At 40.0% G+C, this 26029-nt stretch overlaps 1 long non-coding RNA gene across 1 annotated transcript in view; it reads right to left on the reverse strand.

Moving 5' to 3' along the window:
* Positions 1–21854: 21854 nt before the first annotated feature.
* LOC141798830 (uncharacterized) overlaps positions 21855–26029 on the reverse strand; it is a 33282-nt gene continuing 29107 nt past the window's right edge. Inside the window, exons 3-4 of the long non-coding RNA XR_012599195.1 lie at positions 22147–22215; positions 21855–21995 (exon numbers count right to left, since the gene is read on the reverse strand). This is a non-coding gene — a long non-coding RNA (uncharacterized LOC141798830). The remainder of the gene's footprint in view (positions 21996–22146; positions 22216–26029) is intronic.

A 26029-nucleotide genomic window follows, 5' to 3' on the forward strand; every position in this document is an offset into this window, starting at 1 on the left:
CAGAGCAACTGTTTTTAAAGGCAGGTAGAAATTCCCACTACACTGCGAGTGCGGCTCTCTGGTACACCGTGACGCCTGGCCACAACTCATGATGTGCTCCATGGTTTGGGACACTCCAAATGTACATTAGTAGGATTTTTCCAGCTTCAGCTTCTTCATGGACACCTTGCACCGCCCCTCTCAGGGTTTTCCAGACAGCAGGCATTTATCAGTGCTGATGCCTTCCTTCCTCCGTTAAGACGTCTGGCTGCTAATGGTGTTCCATTGTCTCCACCATTCAGTGGTCCTGGAAGCAGTTGGAGTGGTCTCCAGGACTTTGGCGGTGTCCAGGAAGCTCTTCCTGGAGGAAATTAAGCCAAATCTGGATGGCAAAGTGCTCATAAAGTACATGCTGGTTGTCTTCAGTATTCTTCGCAAATGTTGGGTCTGGATGCCAGAGAGGGCGTAGAGACAGTGAACAGGGGTAGACTTGCTACACGTGGTTGCTGAGGAAGGTTCAGGAAGCTTGACCACTTGATGAAGAAGACTCAGGAGACTCAGCGGTGTGTGGATGGGTGTGACTGTGATAGATAAACTGGTTCCTATAACACAGGGGTCTGCAACCTTTACTTTCCAAAGAGCCATTTTGCCTTAGCTCACCTGGATGAAAGTCACTCGGGAGCCACAAAATCTACTTTATCTTCAAATTAAGACAAAAGTGTATAATTTCGTGAGTGATTATCTAAATGAGAAGTTTTTGTGTGTGTGTTTTGCGATTTCTTAGTATTTTAGTTTGAATAGATTTTCAAATTTAAGATAAAAAAAAAAAAGTTGTAATGCCATAGATTTTACAAATTCGCAAAATTTATGAAGTTTCAATAAGTTGAAAATTTAAAAAAAGTAAAATTTGCTAAATTTGCAAAATAAAAAAGGAATTAGAAAATGTGCAATATTTTGAAATTTCATAACATTTGCTGAAATGTAAATTTGCAAAAAAATAATAATAAAAAAACACTAGATAATGCAATTTCAAAATTTTGCTTAACTTCCAAAAATTTGAAACACTTCCTAAAATTTGCAAAAAAAAAAAAAAAAAAAAAAAGGGGAGATTTTTATAAAGAATTCAAAACTTTGGTTAATCTTCAAAAAAAATTTTTTTTTTCTCAATTTCTGAAAATCTCAGAAAATTGAAATAAATAAAAAAATCCAAAAAATTGCAAAAAATTAAAGCCTTTATTTCAAGAGTCAATGTATTTTTATTAAATGTTAAATGCTGTATTATGATTTTACTTAGTGGCTGTGTAGTTATCATTTATACCATCTGTAAGGAAAAAAATAAAAATAATAAAACGTTATTTCAATAATATTTTTTTAAGCTACAATGAGCCACTGCAAAGGAGTCAAAGAGCCGCATGAGGCTCTAGAGCCACAGGTTGCAGACCCTTGCTATAACAGAAACCTCTGCCATCAGTGTGCAAATGGTGTGGAGGGGTGAAAGAGACTAGCAGTATAAAGCGCGCTTTGATTGGTCAAATAGACTAGAACAAGGGTTCTCAAACTTTTTTAGACCATAAAGCCCTTTCTGGTTAGATATTTTAATTATAACAACAATAATTAGCATGATAAATTATACTACTTAATAATGCGCTATAAAGTATTTTGCAACCACAGAATTAGGCTACATTCATTCTTTTAAAGTAATTCATTTTGTAAACTAGACTCTGAAGCAGTGGTGCGCACAGAGGAGGGTCAACCCCCTCATGGCCCAATTGTTGAAAAACACGTGCTTAAGTGCCCTCTTTGAAGTCAAAACATGCACTGAAGTGCCCTCTTTGGAGCAAAAACGTACGCTCAAGTGACCTCTCAGGAGCTAAAATATGTGGCAAGGTGCCCTACTGGTTGGCAAAACTCAATAAACTGCCCTTTGGGTAGCAAAAACATGCACTGTATGTGACTTTTTTTTCCTTCTTTTGGCCCCTGCCCTACTAAAAGTCTCCCCACACCACTGCACCAAAGTGTCTTTTGTTCTGATTTTTTCTTCTATTGTGCACTATGACATGACAGACATCTTACAATCATAAAAAAGTTGATCCAATGGACAAAACTGAATTGGGTGAGTGTATTGGGAAAAAGCTGATTTTATTGGTGCAAGAGATCCCAGTTTGCTGAAATGCTTTTTCAGTGATAAAGCACACTTTTACAATCATTTTCACATCATTCCCTGACCCCCAAGCTATGGTTCACGGACCTCTGGGGGTCCTGGGACCCCACTTTGAGAAACACTGGACTAGAATATTGCTATATAAGTACTGGTCCATTTATCGTTCCAAACAGTTCACATGGGTGCGTAGCGCAATGCAGAGCCAATTCTAACAGAACACTGTGTGTTCAGTATTTACCATTTTTGAGGTTGCTACATCTGTTTATTAGCTAACAGGAGCCACACTGTCACTGTAAGCAGGTAACAGTAAGGCCAGATGCAGGCCTGTGACTTTTTGACACATCTAGAGGCAATTTACAGAGTTAACTCAGTAAAGGCAAAAAGCAATATGAAAATTTGTTACCTTCTTGCAGGTCTCTTTGAGGATCAGGTCTAGTTTCTGAGCATGCTATGACCTGCTCCATGCTGTGTAGGCATATTCTGCAGCAGAGAAGCACAAGGCCAATGCAAATTTCTGTGTTTGGGAGACAACAACTCCCATAATGCCACTGTACTTCATAAAATCCCTGAAATAAGCCTCACTGGTCTGGTAACTCTTTTTTGCATTAGTCTGTAGCTGCAAGATTTACATGCTGCACCTTTCAGGACAAAAAAAAAGTGTGAGATTAGACTTGAAATAAGTTTAATTTATTCACAGCCGTGGTTATTTCCAGTCAGATAAGTTTCAAAAAAGTATTTAACAATCCACCTTTTATATTATATCATAGTCTTAGAAGGATGAAAGGAGCTTTTAACACCTATAACTGAAGCTCTTAAGCTCCTGATTCCATCTTTGTGAATTTCAAACACTCTCTGCTGGTGTAGCCTTTGAGCTCAGTTCAAAGACTCAGACGTATGATTAGCATAATATAACTTCTCCTCTGAAGCTACAAGTGTTTTGAAGCAGTGATGAAAGATAATCTTACTTTATTACTAACATTCAGATTTGCTCCTCAAAAGATGTTAGTGATTTATATTTCTAGCTCTGTTGTCTTTATCCCGACTCTTCCACATAAAGTTTTGGAGCAGCTCTGACAGATCGAGCTATATTGTTTGGTGGGTCTGAAAGCTGCTGTTGATTGTTCATAACCCTGAAAAAGTAATTTCATCTGCTTTTGATGAAACCTCCTCCTGCCAGTGATTGCGCTGGAGAAGTTACTCGGCAGATACAATTATCCAACTGACCTTCTGACTTAAAGTAACACAGCAGAAGGAGAAAACAGAAGAAATATGAAACTAAAAAAAAGTCTTTCCTGTTTCCTTTTTCTGTATTATCAGACTGCTTTGTGTGAAATAGAGCAATCATCGTGTTTCCCTACAGACAGATTCTTCAATAGAGTTACATAAAATCAAATAAAATGAATACTATCAACCAATCCTAAATCAGCTGGTTCTGGTGACATCTATTGATTTCTACAAACAGGTATCTGACTGCAACAATTCACAAAGTTTAAATTTTCAAACTTTTTGGAATCCATCCGAAAATATGTGATTTGATCTTCTTAAAAGCTTAAAAGTTGTTTTCTTCTTCTCCTGTGGAAAAACCTGACATAGCTTTGAATTTAACTTCTTACACATCCACATTGAGATGCAGTCATTTGGGCAATGTGTATGTGTTACTTATTGTTAACAGTGAAGCTGAGACTCACCAAAAACAAATGACAGGCACTTCTCAGATGCAAACTGTTGTTGTTGTGCAGTCACATCTGGAAGACTTGATTCCACTCTGCCCATCATATAAATTTCTTTCACCTCTGTTTCCTCTCGAGGCAGGGAGCAAGAAAACTTTTGTGAGTCTTAACAAACTTGCTTTTAAAAAAAAAAAAAAAACAAGATCTACTCATGGCAGACCACAAGCAAACACTGGCAGATCATCGCTACAATTTAAGAAACACTTATTTAGTCAACCACTCATTAAATAGATGCCAGTGAGTATCGAATACTATTTCAGCTTTGATCCCTACTCACCAGCCACATGGGGGGGATGGAAGTTGAACAATGTGTCCACTAGAGGGCGCCTCAGGCTCTGTTTACACAACAACATTTCATCTGAAAATGCTAAAACGCAGTAAAAAAACAAACAAACAGCATTTCCACAGAAATGCTGTGGGGATGAACACACTGTAGTAAGCGTGCCAGGCCTGTAGTTGGCGCTATAACTGCCTTGTCCAGAAGCAGCTTTTGGTAGATCTCCACCAAAGTAGAGTTGGGCCGATCATCTGGGTTGTGTCTCAATGGGCCTTTTTCAAACCGCCCCCTACACACTCTCCCAACCTATTACCCCTCTGTTTGCTCGTTCTCGCGGAGGGTCCGCAACATTAAGGGCCATCCCAAACTGATCCGCGGGGAGGGGTAGCGGGCTATAAAACCCTCCACGAGTGAGTCTGCACGGATGCCGACTCACTGAACACGTGCAGCGCTACATTGTGTCCGGTGTCAGCCATGGAGGAAGCAACAGACCAATTTAAGTTCCACGCATATGTGCCTGCAAAAACACTGTTAAACTAACACAAATATTTAATGGTTGTCATGCAGATGTTCACAACTTTAGATGTGCATGTTATTCATTAAGGTCTGCCTTGCATTTGTTTAGACAGTTCGTGTTTATTTGAGCGTTTAATATTTACAAAAAACAAAATAATTTATTCAAGAATGAAACATGAAAAAATCTTCAATAAAAAAATAGAAATGCAGCCAAAGAAGCGTGGGAGTAAGTTTCTTTTGTATTTTCTATGTTATATTTTCTTTTTTTTTTCTTTGTTTATCTGTTTCCGCCTGAGATCTAGTGAAGTTTCTGTCCCAAAGCTGTTTTTATACCCTACACCCTGATGAAGTGAACTTCATTCAGCTGTGAGTGTTACTCCATGACGGAGTGCATGGAGGGGGAGTGTGTAGGGGGCGGTTTGAAAAAGGCCCAATGCGTTATTTTTGTGCCTCCTCTCAACTCTCTCCTCCATGGCACCAGAAGTAGTTTCCCAGTCGCCATTTTGCAGACTGTCCCAAAGGGATAATTGCGCTCATAGGAGAGAGGAGAGAGGATGGAGGAGATTGATAGGAGGAGCTATGATCGAGGAAACACAAGAGCTAGCTTTGCAGAAGCCTTTTCACTGACAGACACACCCCCATATGGAATATCACTCTCTGATTGGACGCTGCAGTGGCTCAGACTTCTATACATGAAACTTCACATCAATGGAGTTTAATGAGAGAGAAAAGACGAGCTGAAAACAGGCACAGAGGATCGTTCAGGACAGATCCTAAATCTGGTAATTAAGTGTTTGTTGTGAGTTTAAAGCAGAAAATACAGAACACAACCATCATCAAATCAATATAACGGAGGATTAAACTGAAAAATGAAATCTAATAAATAATATCTTCCTGAGACACAATAAACTGTGTTGTATTAATAAGTTTCAGTGTTCACGATCACATGTGCTTTAGATTAAAGCTAAATAATTCATAAATAACGTAGCAATTACGCATTTTGCCGATAAAGTGATCCACTGCTACCACTACACTACTTTTGCTTTTCACCCTTAAACCATTTTCATGTAAATGGCTCATCAAACAAACATTATGACCCAAACCCCACCCAGCTACTCTGCTATAGCTGTCTGTTGTTTTTTTTTCCTGGGGTGAGGTTTTGCCAGCTATTCTACTTTATTGCATTTTGATGGTCTAACTGGAACTGTTGGTTATGCAGCTCAACACTGTCCCTAAGATTGTTTAGTGGTACTGCAACATTTAAGAGGCAGAAATACTGATGAATGATAAAAAGTTTCCCATCACGGGCTGAGATTGTCTTTTCTTATACTTAGTCAGTCTTGCCTCTTGAGGTTACTGTACAATCTGCTTTTAATTTCGTCTTGATTGTTAATTCGTGATTAATATGTTCATTTGAGGAGTTTGTGAGTTTTTTTTTTTTCCAACCTGGTTTGGCACGCTTCCTGAATGATCTCTTTTCTATTCTGCAGGGTAAATGCCAGTGAGACTGTCTGAATAGTAATGACTTCAGCTTCTGTTTTAATCATGACTCGAGTAAACAACAATCAGAGTGGCTGAAGTATTATTTTACATTAGTATACTCAGACAGAAGAAAGCTGCTGCTTGTCTAAGTGCACAAACTGGAAGTACCTGAACTAAGGAGGCATGTGTCCACTAAATGCAGGTCCTAAATTCAATGACCTGAATGTTGTTGGCAGGTCTGTCCTATTCAAAGGTCTCCCCTCCCCGTCTTTGTCTCTGTGTAAACAGATCTTTAAAAGGCGATGGGGTTGCCGAGCCTGAGCTGCTTTATCTGCAAAGTTACTACTGTCTGGAGAAGATGACCCCGAGTTATTGATTTGTGATCCTTCTTATGAACACACACCTGCTCAGTTTGGCTCACTTTCACTCTTCCTTTGGCCTTCTTAAAGGTTATTTCCGAGGCTCAGACACTTGAAGAAAACATGAAAATCAGGCTTCAGTGAACCCGTGTATGGATATCCTCGTAAAAGTGAAGCTTCTTTACAAGTTCAAAACAGATGTGAGGGAAATTTAGAATAAATAATTACATTTAAAGCCATCTGGTGACTGCTGCACAGCCTCTTTCCCCCTCACAACCTTCCTTTTTCTTGTCACTTAGCAAAAGCCTGACTGTGTCAAATCAATGTCAAATTTAAATGTTAATAGAATCTTAAATTATTCACCACACAGTTGAGCCCATTTGAACTATTCCCTGCCTCCAAATGACTTCTCCCATATAAATATATGATGGGAGGAATGAGGGTCTGGCTTGAGTCCAAAGACTCTTCAGTGGGGGGGGGTGAAGGATGTGAGTTTAGGACATTTTTCTAACTTTAATGTCGGTAAAGACATTATGCTCATTTGATCCGCTAAGGTCACTCAGTTATTTGCTTTTAACAGACTTAACTTCAATTAATTCAAAATGCTCTGCAACAGAAGATACTGATAGCTAGTTATTACAGATTGTTACATGATGAGACTCTTCTCAGCAAGTTTTCTTAATTTTTTATTTAAAAAGGATTGGAATTTAAAAAGAGAAAGAGACCATGTCCATAGTAAACCCCGTAAAGCTCAGAATGAACAAGTTAGGGAAAATGTATGGTGAGAGGGTGCTTATGTGAAATGAAATCCTGACAAAGCAGATTTGTCCATCATCAAAGGCTAAGTAAGGAGGATCTGTTTGGCGTACTGCAGTGACACCTCTGACCAGAATCAGTGGTGTTTTTCAAGGAAAAACACTCCATTTCCCATGAGCTCTATCAGTAACTGCCGTAAATATGACTCTACCTATGACATTCATTTGTTTTGGGGAGCTGATCTTCTTTATCATACAACTTCTCTTTGCTGAAGACAAATCTTTAACACACAACATGTATATAACATGTTAATGGTTATATACACTCACTGGCCACTCTATTAGGTACACCTTGCTAGTACCAGGTAGGACCCCCTTTTGCCCTCAGAACTGCCTTAATCCTTAGTGGCATAGATTCAACAAGGTACTGGAAACATTCCTCAGAGAGTTTGGTCCATATTGACATGATAGCATCTCACAGTTGCTGCAGATTTGTCGGCTGAACATCCATGATGAGAATCTCCCGTTCCACCACATCCCAAAGGTGCTCTATTGGATCGAGATCTGGGGACTGTGGAGGACATTTGAGTACAGGGAACTCATTGTCATGTTGAAGAAAGCAGTCTGAGATGATTCCAGCTTTATGACATAGAGCGTTATCCTGCTGGAAGTAGCCATCAGAAGATGGGTACACTGTGCTCATAAAGGGATGGACATGGTCAGCAACAATACTCAGGTAGGCTGTGGACTATAAACCATGCTCAGTTGGTACTAAGGGGCCCAAAGTGAGCCAAGAAAATATCCCCCACACCATTACACCAGCAGCAGCAGCCTGAACCTGCCTTGTATCAACATACAAGGCAGGATGGATCCATGCTTTCATGCTGTTGATGCCAAATTCTGACCCTACCATCTGAATGTGGAGCAGAAATCCAGACTCATCAGACCAGGCAACGTTTTTCCAATCTACTATCGTCCAGTTTTGGTGTTGCTGTGTGAATTGTAGCCTCAGTTTCCTGTTCTTAGCTGACAGGAGGGTCACCCGGTGTGGTCTTCTGCTGCTGTAGCCCATCTGCCTCAAGGTTGGACGTGTTGTGTGTTCAGAGATGCTCTTCTGCAGACCTCGGTTGTAACCAGTGGTTATTTGAGTTACTGTTGCCTTTCTATCAGCTCCAACCAGTCTGTCCATTCTCCTCTGACCTCTGGCATCAACAAGGTATTTTGTCCCACAGAACTGCTGCTCACTGGATATTTTCTCTTTTTGGGACCATTCTCTGTAAACCCGAGAGATGGTTGTGGGTTAAAATCCCAGTAGATCAGCAGTTTCTGAAATACTCTGACCAGCCCGTCTGGCACCAACACCAACAACCATGCCACGTTCAAAGTCCCTTAAATCACCTTTCTTCCCCATTCTGATGCTCGGACCATGTCTACATGCCTAAATGCATTGAGTTGCTGCCATGTGATTGGCTGATTAGAAATTTGTGTTAACGAGCAGTTGGACAGGTGTGCCTAATAAAGTGGCCAGTGAGTGTCTAACCCTATAACCATATATATTACCAAGTGACAGAACCATATTTATTTACAAAGCGCTATTTTGGAAAGGCAAAAATCACACTTTGTAAACTCAGTCCATACTGTCGTTTAGTAGCCAGCGATATTTAGTGTTACTCACAGCTCAGTGCTCTGAGGCGTGTCTGTGACGTGTAACTTTCCTACCAGTGCTCATCTACCAACTCCAACCTCACCAAGCAGAGCTAACGTAACCTCACTCTTCATTTTACTGATAGACTCAAGTTTCTCTCAAGTTTGAACAGACCACTACAGAATAACTGCTGACTGTGGGTTGGAATGAACATTATCACAGTTTAGCCCTTAGCTTGTATTGTAGCCTTTAGCTTGTGCTCTATCACTCTCCTGTTAAGCTTTCTTCTGCTCTTCTGTCCTTTTTCTGTCTGACAGCTTGGCTCTAGTGTCCACCATTTCTCGAAATAAATCCAAGAATTTTTTTTCAGCAGAGAAAAACACAGATCTCTCTTCTCACTTCTAAACTTTGTAGGCCTGTGCAGAGTCATCAAAGAGACTTTTGATCCCTATGATCCTGTTTTAAACTTTAGATAATGAACAGGAAATTATTTCAAACTGAGACTACTCCAAGATCACTTTTAGTGCCTTTAAAGAGTTGACTCAAAATCTAAGGGGGTTTTATTGGTTCAAAAACTTTTCAAAGTAGCTTGTTAAAGTAGTTCCTTCCTTGTAGAGATTTCTAACGATATAAAATATGTCAGGTACTTGCTTTACTTCAACTCACCCTCCTTTCCCAGCCCTTGTTTTTCTCTCAAGCTTGTAGCGTTAGCACTGCGCTGTCAAAATCCTTTTAGCTCCCCTCCATACCTGAGACTTTCTCTGAGTCTCATGATGACACTGCTACAGGGCAGATTGCACCCTTGCACAAAGCGTTGTCAAAAATCTCACGTTAGACGTCGGGGCCTTAAATCCCAACATCACAGTGACCTTTTGAGGAGCACCTTTATCACTCCGCCGTTATTTCCAGGCTGCAGCTCTGCGTCGTCTGTGCTGCTGTTACCCTGAGGTGCTCGAGTCGGTAAGTGTGTAAAATATGAGTCAAAGCTGGTCAGAGCCACATTTCAACACACCAGAATGTTACACACACGTGAGAAAAGGTGGTGGTAGATATTTTAAAGGCAGGAGAATACCGCCAATAAAGAGAGGGATGTTTTATTAGGGATGGGAGAGGATGAAGTGTCATGGCTGAGGGACAGCGCCTGACTGATGTGGCCCGTGAATGAGCTGTGGCATCATCTCGGGAGTTTGATTTACAGCAGCGGAGGGAAAAAGCGCTGAAACTTTCATTGAATCACCGAGAAATCGTTTATCACTTTTATTAGTCTCAAGTATTCGCTTTGCTGTTCAGCCCGGAGCCATCCAAATAAACACAGAGGAGGAAGTCGGAGCCCTAATGGCAGCATCAGAGCGGCAGATTCTGATATGTTCCAGATGTTTTATGATTAGACATAATGGCCTGCTTGAAATGGCAACCGCGGCTGTAGCCAGACGCCATTAAACTGTCTTTTTGTGCCCATTTGAGAACAATGTACTGCCCCAGAGAATGCTAAACATCTATCATGTAATTAAGAGGCCTGTGCACCATATGTAAAATCAAGTCTTTCTGAAATCCCGGATATAAGAAAATGACATTGAATGAGTTGCAGTGATGGCAGTCACCATTATTCTTACATCCATCTGTTTGAATCACGCATCACATCCTCCAACAATAACACACAGACACAACCACCTGCTCACACTAAAGGCTGTAGGCATCTGCTAGGAGGGGAAGTTTCACAATCTGAGCCATGAAGACAGACTTCCTATTGTTTGTGGTTGATTCCACAGGGTGAAACCATCACACCAGCAACCTTCCTTTAACTGATGCTCCAAAGAGATCCAAACAAACAATGACAAGGCCTCTGTAATTCATCAAACCTGCGCTTTGACTTACAGGATCTTTCAGCGCAGATGGTCTGAAACGCCTCGGCACATGTCTGTGACTTTGTAATCCACCGTCAGGCTGCGTACTCGTTTTATTTGTCTTGACCTTGACAGTTTTTGTTTTTTTTTACCCCCACTGTTCCATATGCATGCTTTCACGAAGCCGCCACGTGTCACTCTTAATGCAGCTGGCACGCTGTCATGTCAATTTGATGCTTTAAAATATGTGACAAGCTCTGAGGAACAACAAAGCCCCCACGCTTCAATCAAGGGATATAAAACACACACGCACACACACCGAGGCAGAGGCAGATCCTCACACACAGGCAGTCGCACGATCTCGCAATCAGGTTCAGACGTGACAGGTCCAAAGATAAAATACTCAGTGTGAGTTTTATGTTTAAAGAGCATGGAGGATTCATGCTTTGATTGTGGTTAACAGGTTGGACTTCTTTCTTTTTAATTGTTTACATTTTTCTTTACATAGCACAAAAAGTAAGGCTGGCTCATGCTCACAGGTGCTGTCCATTCGGTTTCTAATCAAGCACCTGGGGTTACTAAAAACAAGTAGATAGCAACAAGCTGCTAGCCATTAGCAGAGAAGATTTGACAGATTTCACCCACAAAAGCATGTTCCTTGCACAAGTGGCACCATTTAGCCCTCTGGTGCATAGTGGTCACTGCAGTAGACAGATATTGAAAGGTCATTTTCTCCTAAATAAATGGTTTCTATGGCCGAATTGCATATTAGCCTGTGTCAAGAATTTTTACCAAAGTGTTTTAAGTCTTGTCAGAAAAAATTAGCATACCATAAAATACCAAATAAACACCGGGTTCCAATTAAACGCCGAGTTCCAAATAAACGCCGGGGGTATGGTAAGTTACTCGGCGCAGCCTACCAGCCGCGGTCAATTTCTTTTGTTTTTTTTTTTCATTCCACGGTCGTAGTTGCAGAACACACAGGCAAACGCTGAGCTCACAACTGCCAGTTGACTCTTGAAAACTGATTTTTGTAAAAGAAACATAATCAGACTGCACCTTATTAGTAGTGGTGCAACGGATCATGATTGATCTGTAATCCGTTAGGATCGATGTAATCGGTTCGGCACACACATGACCCTACAGCAGTGTTTTTTGTGCAGCAGAAGCCCAGAGCGCTCGCACCAAACACCCCCTCCCTGTTCGTCTGCTCGTATGCCCCGTCTGAGTCTGCACTCAGACGGGGCAGAGAAACAAATAAACGGACTCCCACCGAAAAAATCTGATATTGCATTCACGCTTTATTTGGAGAATTTTCAGCGCGTTACTTTCACACAAAAACACAGCTAAATAATGCTCCAGTTCTCATCGTGTCGTAAAACGGCGCTACCTCTGCTGCAGAGCCACAGCTGGCTACAAGGCACTTGCCACTTAGTGTATCAGTCCACGCGCGGCGTGCCAGATATAAACAAACGCAGGTAGTCTGCCAGGACGAATTATGCAATAACAACGTAAAGATGAGGAGGCTTTGAAGAGTCAAAGAAGACTTTACCACTTCCGCTGAATGTTATTTTCTGGGAAAGAAATAAACGCCTGTTCCAAATAAACGCCCGGTCCCAAATAAACGCCTGGTCTGCTCAGTGATTGAAACAAAAAAATGCCCCGGCTACTATTTGGTATTTTACGGTATTAGTTAGCATATTTTGCAAAGCATAAAAAATATATATTTATTAGGGGTGGAAAAAATCAATTCACATAAGTATTAAAATTTAAACTCGATGTTTTTTCTGTTCAAAATGTTTTTTTTTTTTTTTTGTTTTTTTTTTTCTAATTTCAAATCCTTTATTTCAGTCTTTGTCTCTAAGCTCCAAAGTTATATGGCGTTGTCAAGTAGCTGTGTCGGGCCAAGAGGAAACCCTGTAGCTTTGTCAGGTGTAGCCTTTATTTGTACCAACCAGGAAATTTGCAATATTATCACAGGACCCAAGAAGAATATTTTATTGGCTAACTTTAATTGAGCTAGGGGGGCCCCACCATGTGTGGAAGGGAAACCCCGTAGCTAGTCCAAGTGTGAACACATTTGTATCAAAGGAACTGTTGGTTTTAAATTTGTTTTGTTGACTTGACTGAAAGTTTTTTTTCCTGAGTATTTCTCAGATTTAAGGCCAGCTTTTTACCAGAATATGAACATATGTTAAAATGAGATTAATGTAAAGGTCAGCTCGTTTGTCCTCTTTCTGCTTACAGAAAGATTGCGACATCCTCTGCCATCTTGTTCTCAGGGTATGTTGTCAAAATAACACTCATATGGGAAACTATAGTGATTTTTGGTAACTTACAGTAAGGTTTGGCTTTTAGCAGTGTTGGTCGTTAAAACTACCACTGTTACTTTTTCCAGTAACGGGTAATCTAACTAATCACTACTTCAAACGTTATAACGCCGTTACCATTACCGACAGTGAAATGTGGTGTGTTACTATGTATGTGACCTGGATCGCTCAGTAAGGCTCAAGAGAGGAGCTACAAATAAAATGTGGGGAAAAGCAGTAAACATACAAGTAGTGATGAAAACAATCATGTTGTCAGGTCTTTAACAAAAATTTGATGCTAAAGTAAACTTTTTAGAAACAAAAATCACACAGCTATCTGCGTGTGTCTGTGTAACCTGCAGTAAGCAGTAAGAAAAGATCTCATGCAGCGTCTTTGGATCAAACCAACTCCAGGGAGAAGGGGTGGATGCTTTTTGGAGATTTAAATGTAAGGCACTAGTAGCTTACTTGATGCTGACAGATGACAGGACCAGACTTAAAAATAAAGGGCTAATCAGGAGAAATTACAAGTTGGTAGTGGAGCGAGAGAATGGGTTAAAAAGCGGGGGAATCCCTCCTAAATTGCAAATGTTGGCAGGTCTATCCGACTTGGTTTAGCCAGACACAGGACAGGAGCTTCAAATTTGATATGCCTGAGTCCAGAGTGGTCTGTGGGGTTAAAAGAGACATTTTCAGGTTGGATGTAAACAAACACCACTTAATGTTAACATATAAACATTATATTTCAGAGCAAAACCTGCTCGAAAACTGAATTATTTGGAAAGTTAAAGGTTTTTCAAAAAAGTAACACTATTATTAACTTTTCCTGATAACTAGTTACATTTATAAAGGAGTAATTCCATTACTAATTCAATTATTTTTTAGGGAAAGTAACAAGTTACTATTGCTTTTTTTTTTTTTTTTTTAAGTAAGTTGCCCAACACTGGCTCGGGAGCATGTTTTTGCTTGGAGCCTCTTCTTATGTAAAAGTGGAAACCCTGAAATGTAGTCTAATGAAACAAAGTATACTACAAAGATTGAAGTAACAGTAAACTTGTAGTTGTACAGGTGGTGAGGCATTTCTCTGTTTTCCTTTCATTCTAATGTTCATGTGTTAAGGTCGATTCAACTTCATTTTTGGGTGAGGAAACCTCGTCCTGTTTTGTGATTATTTTTCCCCTTTTTCATGTGAGTCACCCACACACACACACACACACATGCATACACACACAGGCTTTATAAAAGTAAAAACAGGTGGGGTGGGGAACAAAAATGGACGCATTAAGCCTGATTAGCTGCGCACCAAAAGCCAGTATGTCGTGTTCTTTCCCTGCAGCACATTCATTTAATGGACGATCCCGAACAGCAGACGGACAAATATTAGTTTCCTCCATCTCCCTCAGCACATAACCAGAGGGGTTCACCGTCCCTCCCCACTCCCCACTCCCACACCCACCTCCCTCACCCCCAAATTGCTCCTGTGCTCATTACCTCTGCAGGATTGATGTTTTCTTTTCATAATGCACCAAGCTGATATCCCTACGATCCAGAATTAATAAAATATGAAGGACATTAATATTCCCAGCGTTCACATTTTGCTATTATTGCGGAGGAGCTGGTGAGAGCCCCGGACTTGCCCAGCCCTGTCAATCACCCTCCAGGTGTGCTGCTGCCTCTCTGCCCCTCTCAGGCTGGAGGTGAGCTGCTGACAGACTTCAAGCAGCTCCCTCAAGGGCATTAAAGGGCGGGGAGTGACACAGGCGATGTTTCAGACGGACTGGCTTTAATGTAAACAGAGTTCAGAAGAATATTCCTCCAGTCTTTGATGGTTTCTGTGTTTCTGCGCTTTGTTTCTTCAGTTTTGAGGCAATCTACAAAACCAAAAACGGGTCTTTGAAGAAAATAGTCACATGTACTGGTGTTTATTTCCAGTATATGTGTGATGAAGTGTTGATGAGTGGGAAAAGCTGCATTCTGGGGAGCCACACTACCATATTTTTGATAATGACCTTTGCATGTGGAGATATCTGCAGCTCTGCTGCATTTAACTGCACTTTCCTCCAGGGCTCGTCTCTGGTTAATGCTCTCCTTTTAAGCTCCACTGTTTTTTTTTTTATTTATCTTTTTTTTCCAGGTTAAAAGCAGGCAGGGGGGCTGACTGTCTCTGCTTTGAGTGACTGTAGCTGTCCTGTGTTGATGTTTTTTTTGCTTTGATTCCTTTTTGCATTTTACCTCAGGGTAGTCACCAGCAATTCTCCTGATACTTGCATTTCCAAAACTGCCCCCCTTTTTTTTGCACTCTTCTTAGAAAAAAACACCTAAAAGATGGGTGCCCACTGTAAAAAACTTAAATCTTATTAGGTGTTTTTGTCTTATTTTCAGAAGAAAATGTCTTTTTAGACTTAATATGAGCCAGATTCACCTGACCAGTCCAGAAAAATGTCTTATTTCAAGTTAATGAAATACTTAAATGAGGTCTGAAATGCTTGCAACACTGCCAAAAAAGTGGGATCTTACTAAGTGTTTTTGTCATGTTTTCAGTAAAAATTGTCGTAATATACTTGATATGAGCCACATTCAACTTCTCAGTCCGTAAAATTGCCTTGTTTTGAATTATTCAAAGACAAAAATGAGGTCTTGAGAAAAATTTGCTGGAGTATTTGCTTGAAACTAGAATAATGCCTTGTGTAATGACCACTCCGAACCACTAGGTGGTTGCTGTTCGCTGGTTTTGTGTGTTTTTTTTCTCTCAGAGCCAGACGCGGGGTTATCAGGAATTGATGAGATGCTATGATACAACGGTGTAGTTCCCATTTTTAAGCCTACCTCTCAGACGAGTGTGGGGCTAGCTACTTCACGGCGTGTGTCCCAAGGGATGCAGCACGGTGTGGCTGATTGCAGTTACTTAAGAGAAACAACTGACATAATGATTTGTCTGATTTGTAATAAAGAAACTAATCTCAATAAGTTTCTGATCCTGGTTAAATCAGGATTTAATAAAAAAAATAAAATAAAATAAAATAAACTATGTGTTAGGCAGCAGCTTTCTCGCCCTGGGTTCTCATCGGCTTTTTTGTTCTTTGTTTATTTCTGTTGCTTAGTGATGGTCTGATAAACAGAAATTCCTGGTGGTGATTAGAGAAATTGTAGTTTAACTTCAACACAGCTGGTAATGATGTGCTGTTAGTGTGTATGCAACTGCTTGTTGGTTGGGAGTAGCGTCAACGAGGGTAAGTCCTTTTTCTTGTTCTTTCCTGTGTCTAGCCAGTTGCCACTTGTTAAGTGTCATAGGAATTATTGTGTCGTTGACTTGAGCGTACGTGTGAGATCGGCAGCCCGTACAGTCACCGCAAATTACTGCCGTCCCTGTCCCTACTAGGAATGAGCTTGTTTCAGAGTTTGTGCCGGGGTGTGGGACAGTCCAGTGCAGAATGGCCCTGGGAGCTGGTTGCTCTGACGGGTTTGCAGCAAGCAGTGCCTGATTTTAACAACAGCAATAGAACAAGTAACTTTTCTCTTGTTCCATTGGCAGATTTTTTTACTTGTTACAAGCAATTCAGACCTCATTGCTGTCTTTAAAGAACTTGAAATAAGACATTTTTCTGGACTGATCAGGTGAACGTCAGACGACCAGTTTCACTTATCCACCAAGGAAATATTTCACTAGTCCATCTGGGTAGCAGCTCTTTGGATTTGTTTTCAGAGGCGAGACCTCCAAAAAAATCAACAGCTGGTGATTGGACGACTGTTCCGATTGACACACTCACCACAGACCAATCCACATCAAGCCATGGTATGACGTGCGGTATGTGCGCCGCTGCTGAGAAACAATAGACGAACAACAGGAACACGAGAAACAGCTGTGATAATAGTGTTAGATGATGTTTTTGTGAAGTTAACTTAAGAATCAAAGGAACGCTGACAAGTACGAAAGTCTGCTGATGTCACGTCTGCTCGTCACTCCTGCCTCTTTTCCCTGATTGGGCCGGTCAGAATTTAGCCGAGTGAAATCATTGGTCAATGGAGTCTGACCAGGTGCATCTGCAGGATATCAGAACCTGAATCAGGCAGGTCCAGCTACTCTGCAAGGTTAGGTGAATGTGGCTCATATTAAGCCTAAAAAGACATTTTCTACTGGAAATAAGACAAAAAAACTTGATAAGATTTCAGTTTTTTTGCAGTGAACAAGTTAAAAGAAATCAGCCAATGGAACAAGAGAAAAGTTACTTGTATTAAGACATTATTCTAGTTTCAAGTAAAATTTCGAGCAATTTTTTTATCCATTGGCAGATTTTTTACTTGTTACAAGCAATTCAGACCTCATTTTGTCTTCAAACTTGGAATAGACATTTTTCCGGACTGATGAGTTGAATGTGGCTCATTGAGAATAAGACAATTTTTAACTAAAACAAGATAAAAAAAAAAACTTGATAAGAACTCAGTGTTTTGTAGCACCTCTGTTTAGAAACAACTACAGTAACATGAGAACTAGAACACAACAGCTGCAAACGAACACCATCAAAAAAAGGAGAATCCAAGTAAAAGAAGTAAAGTGTGGTTGCTTGGCTCTCTTTCTGTTTCACAGCAGCACAGTTTGTCCAGCGCTGTGGCTCGAGGTGGGTTTGTCTGACAGTCTTTAAACATGACAGATAAGAGAGAATAATTAATTTATCAGAGCAGGCCAGGCTTTAATCCCTGGTGTCCTGGTGATAAGGAAAGGTTTCTTCTCTCCTGATCCCTCTGCCGATAGGGGCTTTTTCCTTGGCGGTTTCCCGTTAATAAGCCTGTCAAAGAGGCGTGCGACTCTGGGCCCTGTCCTGTACAGGTTATCTCTCCACCACACGTTCTCGTCTCCTCCCTGACAGCCGACAGCAACCGGGTCGCTGGGCCTTTGAAACCCTGGGAGAGCGGGGCCCGTGGGCGTCTCTGTGAGGCGGCCCTGTCATTTAAACCTGCTAATTCAAACATCAGGTGGGTCCGAACCCACAGGAGACGCATCAAGCAAAGAGAACACAGTCCAGTCCTGACAGACGGATGGACAGACCACACTTTCGCCAAAAGCTGCACTTCAATAATTCTCTTTCAAGACAAATAAAAATGCAGACAGGTTCAGTTCAGTGCAGGTTTTCTACCTTTCATTACCTGCCTTCCCTGTGTGCAGGCTCTGCCTCTGCATAGCTGCTGGGGATATTTAATGGCTGTGTGTACGATGAAATGTGTGCAGACATTTTTCATCCTGCTGTAGTATGAAATGTAACAGTGCAGGAAATGATGAGGTGTGTGGTGAAGCTGTTTCTGACATTAAATGTGGTGATGACAGAAGCTTTTTGCTAACTGAAAGTTTTCAGAGGGGCTGTCCCTGAATGATGAAGTAGGTTTTGTTAGCTTAAGTCTTTAGCGAAGTGCTTAAATGCTTAAAAATAATGTACAAAAATAAAATGACAGGCACCTTTTTTCAGTGTTGATATCATGTTTGTTTGTTGACACTTGAGTAAAGAGGCAATAGCACGAGTTTAGTCTTGACCACTACTACCTAAAAGGTCAACCATTTGCATACAATTAGCTAAATTTACCTGTATGGCTCTTCTCCATCCTTCTCCTCCACATGCACATGTGTAACCCCAAGGCAGGGAGAGCACCAGCAAAGACTGAACCAAGCAACACACATCAAACACAATGAAGATTCTAAACTTTCTGCACCAGACAGATTGAGCATTGTTTTTGAGCCAAATGTTACATCAACTCTCTCCGTCTTCATTTTAGGTTGTTCCTTTTTGCCTTAACCTAGCTTTTAGCAGCTAACTAGCATACAAGCTACGCTGCAAAAAACTGAAATCTTATCGAGTGATTTTGTCTTATTTTCAGTCTAAATTGTGTTTTTGGACTTAATTTGAGCCACATTCATTTGACAAGTCCAAAAATGTCTTGTTTCAAGTTATTGAAAGACAAAAGTAACGTCTGAATTGCTTGTAACAAGTAAAAAAAAAAAGTATGCCAATGGAACAAGAGAAAAATTACTTGTATTTGATATTATTATAGTTTCAAGCAAATTTTTCTTGTTCATAAGCAAATCAGACCTTGTTTTTGTCAGTAAATACCTTGAAATAAGACATTTTTCTAACCTGATAAGTTGAATATGGCACATATTGAGCATAGTAAGACAACTTTATTTGAAAATAACACAAAAACACTTGATAAGATTTCAGGTTTTTGCAGTGTAAGAAGTGGAGACAGTTTGTGAGGTATTGTAGTAACATTTAGAGTGACCAGATGTTTACCAGCCACATGTGGAACAGAGAGTGTGTTTGTATGGGATAATATGGGCCATAAAAATCATAGTCTATAGTTTTCATCAATGTCTTTCTAACCCTGAAACATCAACATTTCTCTTTAGATCAAGCTGAAAAATATGAATAACAACAATTTGATTTGGTTTCACACAGTATGCACATTTGTGCATTGTGCACTTCCCTTCACTAGTTTCATCCAGGAATAGATATTCTCTTGTAAATGTTTTTTTTTCTCTTTGCCTGAGGAATTTCCTTATTTTTTTTGTCATAATCTACATTCTGGTGGCTTTTCCCTTTGTTTCTTTTTGTGGAGGTTGATGAACTCCTGACCCTACGTGTACGTGGATTGACAGTGGTGATAGCTCTTTATCAGCCATTAGATGAAAGTCATGAAAAGCAGAACATCATTTCAGTTTGCGGGACTTGGGAAAGGGATTTTAACCCTTAAAAGCCTGACCCATCAAAAGCTAACCAGATTTTTTTTTTTTTTTTTTTAAACTAGATGTTCGTTAACCCTTTTAACAAAATCCACAAAAAAATCTTGCAATATTATTTTTTATGATATATTTTTGTGTTATAGTTGACACATTGAAATGTTTTGGCAACTTTTTTGAGTGAAGTTTTTTTTTTTTTTTGTAATTATGATTTATTTGATACAGAAAAGATTTATTTAAATTTAAAAAAACAAAACAATTTAGATATTGCCACAACTTCTTGAAGATAACCAATGTTTTTTCAAGCAATCTTCACTTTGACCAGAGTTCTCAGAAAACATTGATTTTAGTGACATAATTCTGAGGTTTTGTTTGGGTGATAGACCTATAATAGAACGTATAAAAATAGTCCTAGATACATTGTTGTATGGGGACACGGCCTAAGTGTTTTGATGACACATTTACCAGATGGCACAGAATTATTCAGTGTTAATATTTGTACCATTGATATCTTTTAAATTAGTGACCTGAAATGCTGCTCAGATGTTGTGTCTTAGCTGAGGTACAGTCATCATCTAATTGTGGCTTACTAAGGCTGCAGCTCTGGTAAAAGGCTACTGCCATAACAGTATAGTGCTATACTACCTGGATGTAAACAATCACAGTTGACAGATGGCTTCTTGAACAGTAATGCTGCTTGCTAGTGGTTGTTTGTATTTTATCAGGAAAATCGAGAATATGGATGCTACGCTGCAAAGAGAACCAAAGATGGTGGCGCTAGCTCTGCTAATGTTAGCCTCTCTCAGCAAACCAGCTAAAATTCAGACCGTTAACATACAGCTTCAGAAATTACACTATGAGCTTAGTACGAGATCAGACTATTAAAATGCATGTAAACAGCTTAGTCAGACAAAAATCAGACAAAGCATAGCTCGATGACACACCTGGATAATGTGATAGCTATCAGGCTCTGGTTGGATTCAGTAGGCCTCGGTACGCCTTAGCATTCCACTTGGTTTATTTTGCAAGTTTTATCTTGGACTAGTAGGCAAATTGGAAATTTAATGTCTATTTGGAAGTTTATCACAGTTACAACTCCTCAGTAAAGTTTTGTTTCTCTTTTGACTTCCAAACTCCAGTATCTAACCTTTTCTTATCAATTAACATTTTGTGGATTATTAGTCTGCAGTAAGCGCCCTCTATTTTAATCACTATGCAATCAATTTATGTTGGAACTAGTGTTCCTCAAACTGAGATCCTGTTCTGGAAGTCTTCCCAGACGACAAAAACAATTAAAACTAAATCTTAAGGAGGTACTCCTCATACACAGCACATTACAGATGCAACAATGATAGCGGCTCATTTAGTTTTTAATTTGGAGCCTGAGTGGTCTGTGGAGTGAGCACAGAGGACAGACAGTGTGTATCTCAGGGGAGCAGCAGGATGTCTGCTAAGGAGCAGTGTGCGCGGTGGCCTTCTCTGCACTGTGGTCCTTCATCAATTCCCTAAAGCCTCACCTATTTTGCAAGCCGACTGCATGCATTATCATATTTTATGTGGGTCATGAAAGCGTGGGTAAGACGTTGCACTGCTTGGGAGATTTTTTTGTTCAGAAAGTGTGTGTGCAAGCATTTGAGAGTGTGTGTGTGTGTGTGTGTGACTGAAGCTCCATTTGATTGCACATTTTGCACAACAAATGAACTGCAAGTACAGTCAATTCTTGAAATATTTACTTTTAGAGTGATGGGCCTTACCTCAGACATACATCTTCCCTCCTGGAGCTTTGACAATATATGATTTTTAAATCCACTCTTTGATACTGTGATTTATTATTGATCTTGTGTACCCAGCCTTTTTATCTGGGAACCAGCAGACCAGGTTACGCACAACAATCACGCCAAGGTCAGTTCTGAATGATTCACTTTGTATCCCCGCTCTGCCAGTCTGTCTCTGTCTATTTGTCTGTCTTCTGGCTAACTGGAGCACTTCAGCTTTTTCGATCCATCCCAGGAAAAAAAAAAACATTTAGCCAATGCTGCTCCTTATCTCTCTTGCTCCCCTAATCTCCTGTGAGCGGCAGGAGTGGAGGCAGAGGGGCTGTCATTGTCCGAGGATGTGAACCTGCAACCTTTTCAATTTCACCCCGCGCTTCAAAAGCCCTTCCGCCTGGACGATCGCACGTCCTGGACAAAGGTGCCATTTGCTTTTCATTTCCTGCCCCGATAAGAAGGAGAGGAAGAGTATTGTATATTGTAATGCTCCGTCACCTTTCTGACATCAGCAAAATTGAGGTGCAGGCGAAAGATCGATACAAATTAAAAGTAAATACAAAAAAGGAGGGCAGTGAAAAGGGGAGTTACATTACCATGTTTGGAAATCCATTTGCTCCAGCTTCTCTTCTTAAAGTGCTTTGTTGGTTCAGGAGTGGGAGGAACTGGAAAGTTGAAAAGTAGAGAATCATCATCGATAAGTTCTTCACAGAGGAATTATTTCAGGGCCAACAACTAACAATTCAGTTTTTCAATAGTTCCTCTAACTTTGAATAGCTCAAGTTTCTGATAAAAGTTCTTTAATTAATGACGTATTTCGGGTGGTTTCTAAAACTTTAAGGTGTTTTCATGGATTTAATTTTATCACTGAGCATGACTTTGCTTTTTTTACAAGCAAACACAGCTAGCTTCCAAATAACGACACAGCTAACAGTAAAATGAGTGACCTAAATGTTCCAGCTTCAGAAAAAAATCTGCCAGAAATCTGTAACTGTTTTTTTTTAAAACAATGTAATACGACTTCCACAGCTTTCTGAACTGCTGATGCCTTTCTAACATGAGTCTGGTCCTCTCCAAGGTTTCTGCCTGTTAAAGGGAAGTTTTTCTTTGCCAGTGTAACTTGCTAAATGCTGCAAGGTACTGTACTCATTTTGGGTGAAGGTGAGATCAGACCTCTTACTTTGTCCTGTCCTGACGTTGGGTTTCTGTTAATGAGACAGAATTTCATTAATGTTAACAAGTCTAAACCTGTTCATGTTTTTGGAAAGTGTCCTGAGATAACACCTATTATGATTTGGCTTCATATAAACAAAGACTGATTGATCAATTGTTGATATAGATCCATTTAGTTCCCTGCCCTGTTTTACAGTTACCAATTTAGCGGTAAGCTTACACGCCACCCACCAAGACGGGGCAGGGTTAGCTTAACCGAGCCAACCCGTTCCAAACCGTACTGATCTGAACCAGAGTGCTTGGTGGAAATGGGGCTTTAGTTGCTATATTTAGCGACTTTTCAGACCCTTCTAGCAACTTTTTTTTTTTCAAAAAAGTGTCAAATTTAACCATTTTTTTTCTGGAGTTTGGAGACTCTGACATGAAAGCATGTACTGATCTTACTCTTTTCAACAAGCAGCAGGTGCTGCCATGGGCCCTGCCATGTGTGTGTCTCTTTTAGGTCACTTTTGCCGGTCCCAAGCCTGGATAAAGGGAGAGGGTTGATATTTTGACAGAAAAGAAAAGAATAGACGGAAAAAAGATCATCTGTCATTCTTAACATATTTACTGTATTTCATTTTTACCTACTTTTTATCTCTTCATCCAGGATATTCCTCTTTTCGTCAGCATCCATGATGATAACATAGACATTTTTGATTATAACAATTAGGTGATGAAGTCATTTTGCAACTTAGCTAGCTAGCAACTAGCTAATAGCTGCTTTCCTTACTTAAGAGTTGGCAACACTGCTGCCTTGTAGCTAAGATACCTAACAATAGTGTAACACAGGCTTCATGACATTGTGGTGAGCTTACAAACAAATGTTCCAAACATATGAGTTAAATTTTTCTGGAAATAGGGTCAATTATGAAGAGAGTTGTCTCAACATCATTGTTACCAGTCCCAAAAAAGTGTTTATATGTAGAAGTTACATTTACAAGAATTAATAGTGTATTCTACAACATAAGCAACAATGCTAGCCTTATCTTTGCTACTTATTAAGTATTATTTTTTATAGCTGGGATAATTGAGCTAGGACTCTGACCTTATTTTTACACCGTTAGACATCCTCCCTTCCCTGCTTCAGCTCTCAAAACTAGCAAAGCAGAGCGTAAGTTTTTGCTAGGCTGGTTGCCGCTAACTAGCCGATGAAAAATATTTGGCTGTCAGTTGGTGGAAAACTTGCGTTACACAGTCACAGAGAAACTCAAAAACCTTTAAGATTTTACTTTTACATGCAGGTACACAAAGTTAGGTTTGATGCTATCTCCAGTTGATTCAGCCAAGCTTAGAGCTGCTAGCTTACTAGCTTTAGACTTTGTTATTAGCCTCCCTGAAGAATTGTAGTTATGTTCCATCTTGTTTTTTCAGTCATATATTGTTAGCAACACATCTTTAACTGCTGCCTTTTCTGAATTTACCTGACAAATGAAAAATTAGCGCATTAGCATTAGCTCAATAACTAAAGGCTACTTTGATCACACTTGAAGAGATGTGAATTCATTGATAGTGTTGTTAGTGAATCATCTCATCCTTATCTCTCTTCCTCTGCCATAAACATACACCAGGAGGTATTACCAGTAGACTATGATCATATTTTCTGACTGGGACTGGTTGTGTGTGGCTCCTGGTGCATGCTCCATGTGCTTAAGAAACTGTGTGTGTTTTAACACACGCTGCTTTTATTTATGCCTTCATGTAACGAGCCAAAGTGCTGCTGTTCCAGCTTCTACTCTTGATTTATTTTCCCATTTTCCCAACTGGACATTCAGCTATTCACCATTTCTCTTTCCTCTCCTGGCATCTTCCTCTCTGCTGCATTACAGGAAACACGCGCCCTGATATTCTGTCATTATAGCAGCAATATCTACACAACATTAAGCAAATGACATCTGGCTGGTAACATGTTCCAGTATCTAAGCACACCTCACGGCGTGGCAGGTGGCCTTGCATCGATCAAACGCGGCGCTGCCAGGATTGGTCGGCAGCACGGGGGAAATGACTGCTGCTGGTGATTGTGTTTCTTTTCCAACATTTCTGTTTCTGTAAGAGTCCCACATTTCCATAGGAATGGCTAAAGATGTAGACATATCCACAGGGGTGCAGAAACATTCACTGAAATGAGAATGTGCTGCTTATTTTAACACCTACGCTCCAGTTATGGCTTCTCCAGGTGTAAATGTGAAGCTGCAGTGGTGAAAGGCTGAAACGGGGAATGCAGAAATGTTTAATCTGTGCAAACAGCGGGGACTCTGCATAAGCTGTTTTTGGAGAAAACATATATTGTATGCGGGGCTATTACCAGGAGCATCAAACTAAGTGTGAACAAGGTTCAGATGTCAGTGTAAATAAAGTTTATACACATGCTGAATGCAACAAAGTGCCTTGTTCACAGTGGATTAATGTTGAAGAAATACACAAAAAGCACCACTCCAAACTGGAAAGAGATCTCAATGTGTTTTCTTAACCCTCTATGGTACACAGTCATTGCAGTTAGAAAAAAATGTTTTGAGTATTTTTTGTTGTCTTAAAATAGATCAAACAAAATCTAAAGATATTTTTAAAAAAAGAAAGAAAATTAAAGCTACTTTTTGGGTTTGTTGCCTTGAGGCAACATTGTACCATAATGGTCAGTAATGAAAAAAGAAAGTTATTTATTTGTAATTCAACACATTTTTTCAACAACAAATAGATAACACTTGATGGCCTCAATAGTTTCCAATGCATGCTATAAAAAGTGTTAAAATTTGAAAAAGAAAAAAAAAAAGATGTATAAGATTTCATGTCTAAACATTGCCAGCAGGAAACATTGTACCATTGAAGAACACCCCATTCAAATAAATGGGTCAAGGAGTCTAAACCTATTTTATCCAACTTTACATGAACTATTTAAAGAAATACTTCATTTGTGTGGCTTTTGGGAAACTGACTTTTTGTTGTGGGAAAGATGTGTGGAAGATAAAGCCCAGAGACTAGAGCCTACAGTCTAAGTCTGAACTTTACTAAAACTAGCATCAAATTTATCTAGGTAAAAACTGAAGGGGGCCAAAAATACTTTACTGACCAGTTTGTTTTTTAAAAGTATGTGAACCCAAAAACAGTAACCACAATGTTGTCTTGGCAAATCCATAATGGTACAGTGTTGCCTTAGGGCAACATTTGCATTTTTACATGTTTCCTGAAAGATGCTATGAGGACAATCTGTTTAGATTGCTGTCGTAACTTTCTTTTGGCGAGGCGTGTGTTTGTTTTGGAATTAATTGG

This window comes from Halichoeres trimaculatus, unplaced genomic scaffold (assembly GCF_033239565.1).
Source record: "Halichoeres trimaculatus isolate MK-OKI-2021-1 unplaced genomic scaffold, fHalTri1.1 fHalTri1_scaffold_11, whole genome shotgun sequence".
NCBI lineage: Eukaryota > Metazoa > Chordata > Actinopteri > Labriformes > Labridae > Halichoeres > Halichoeres trimaculatus.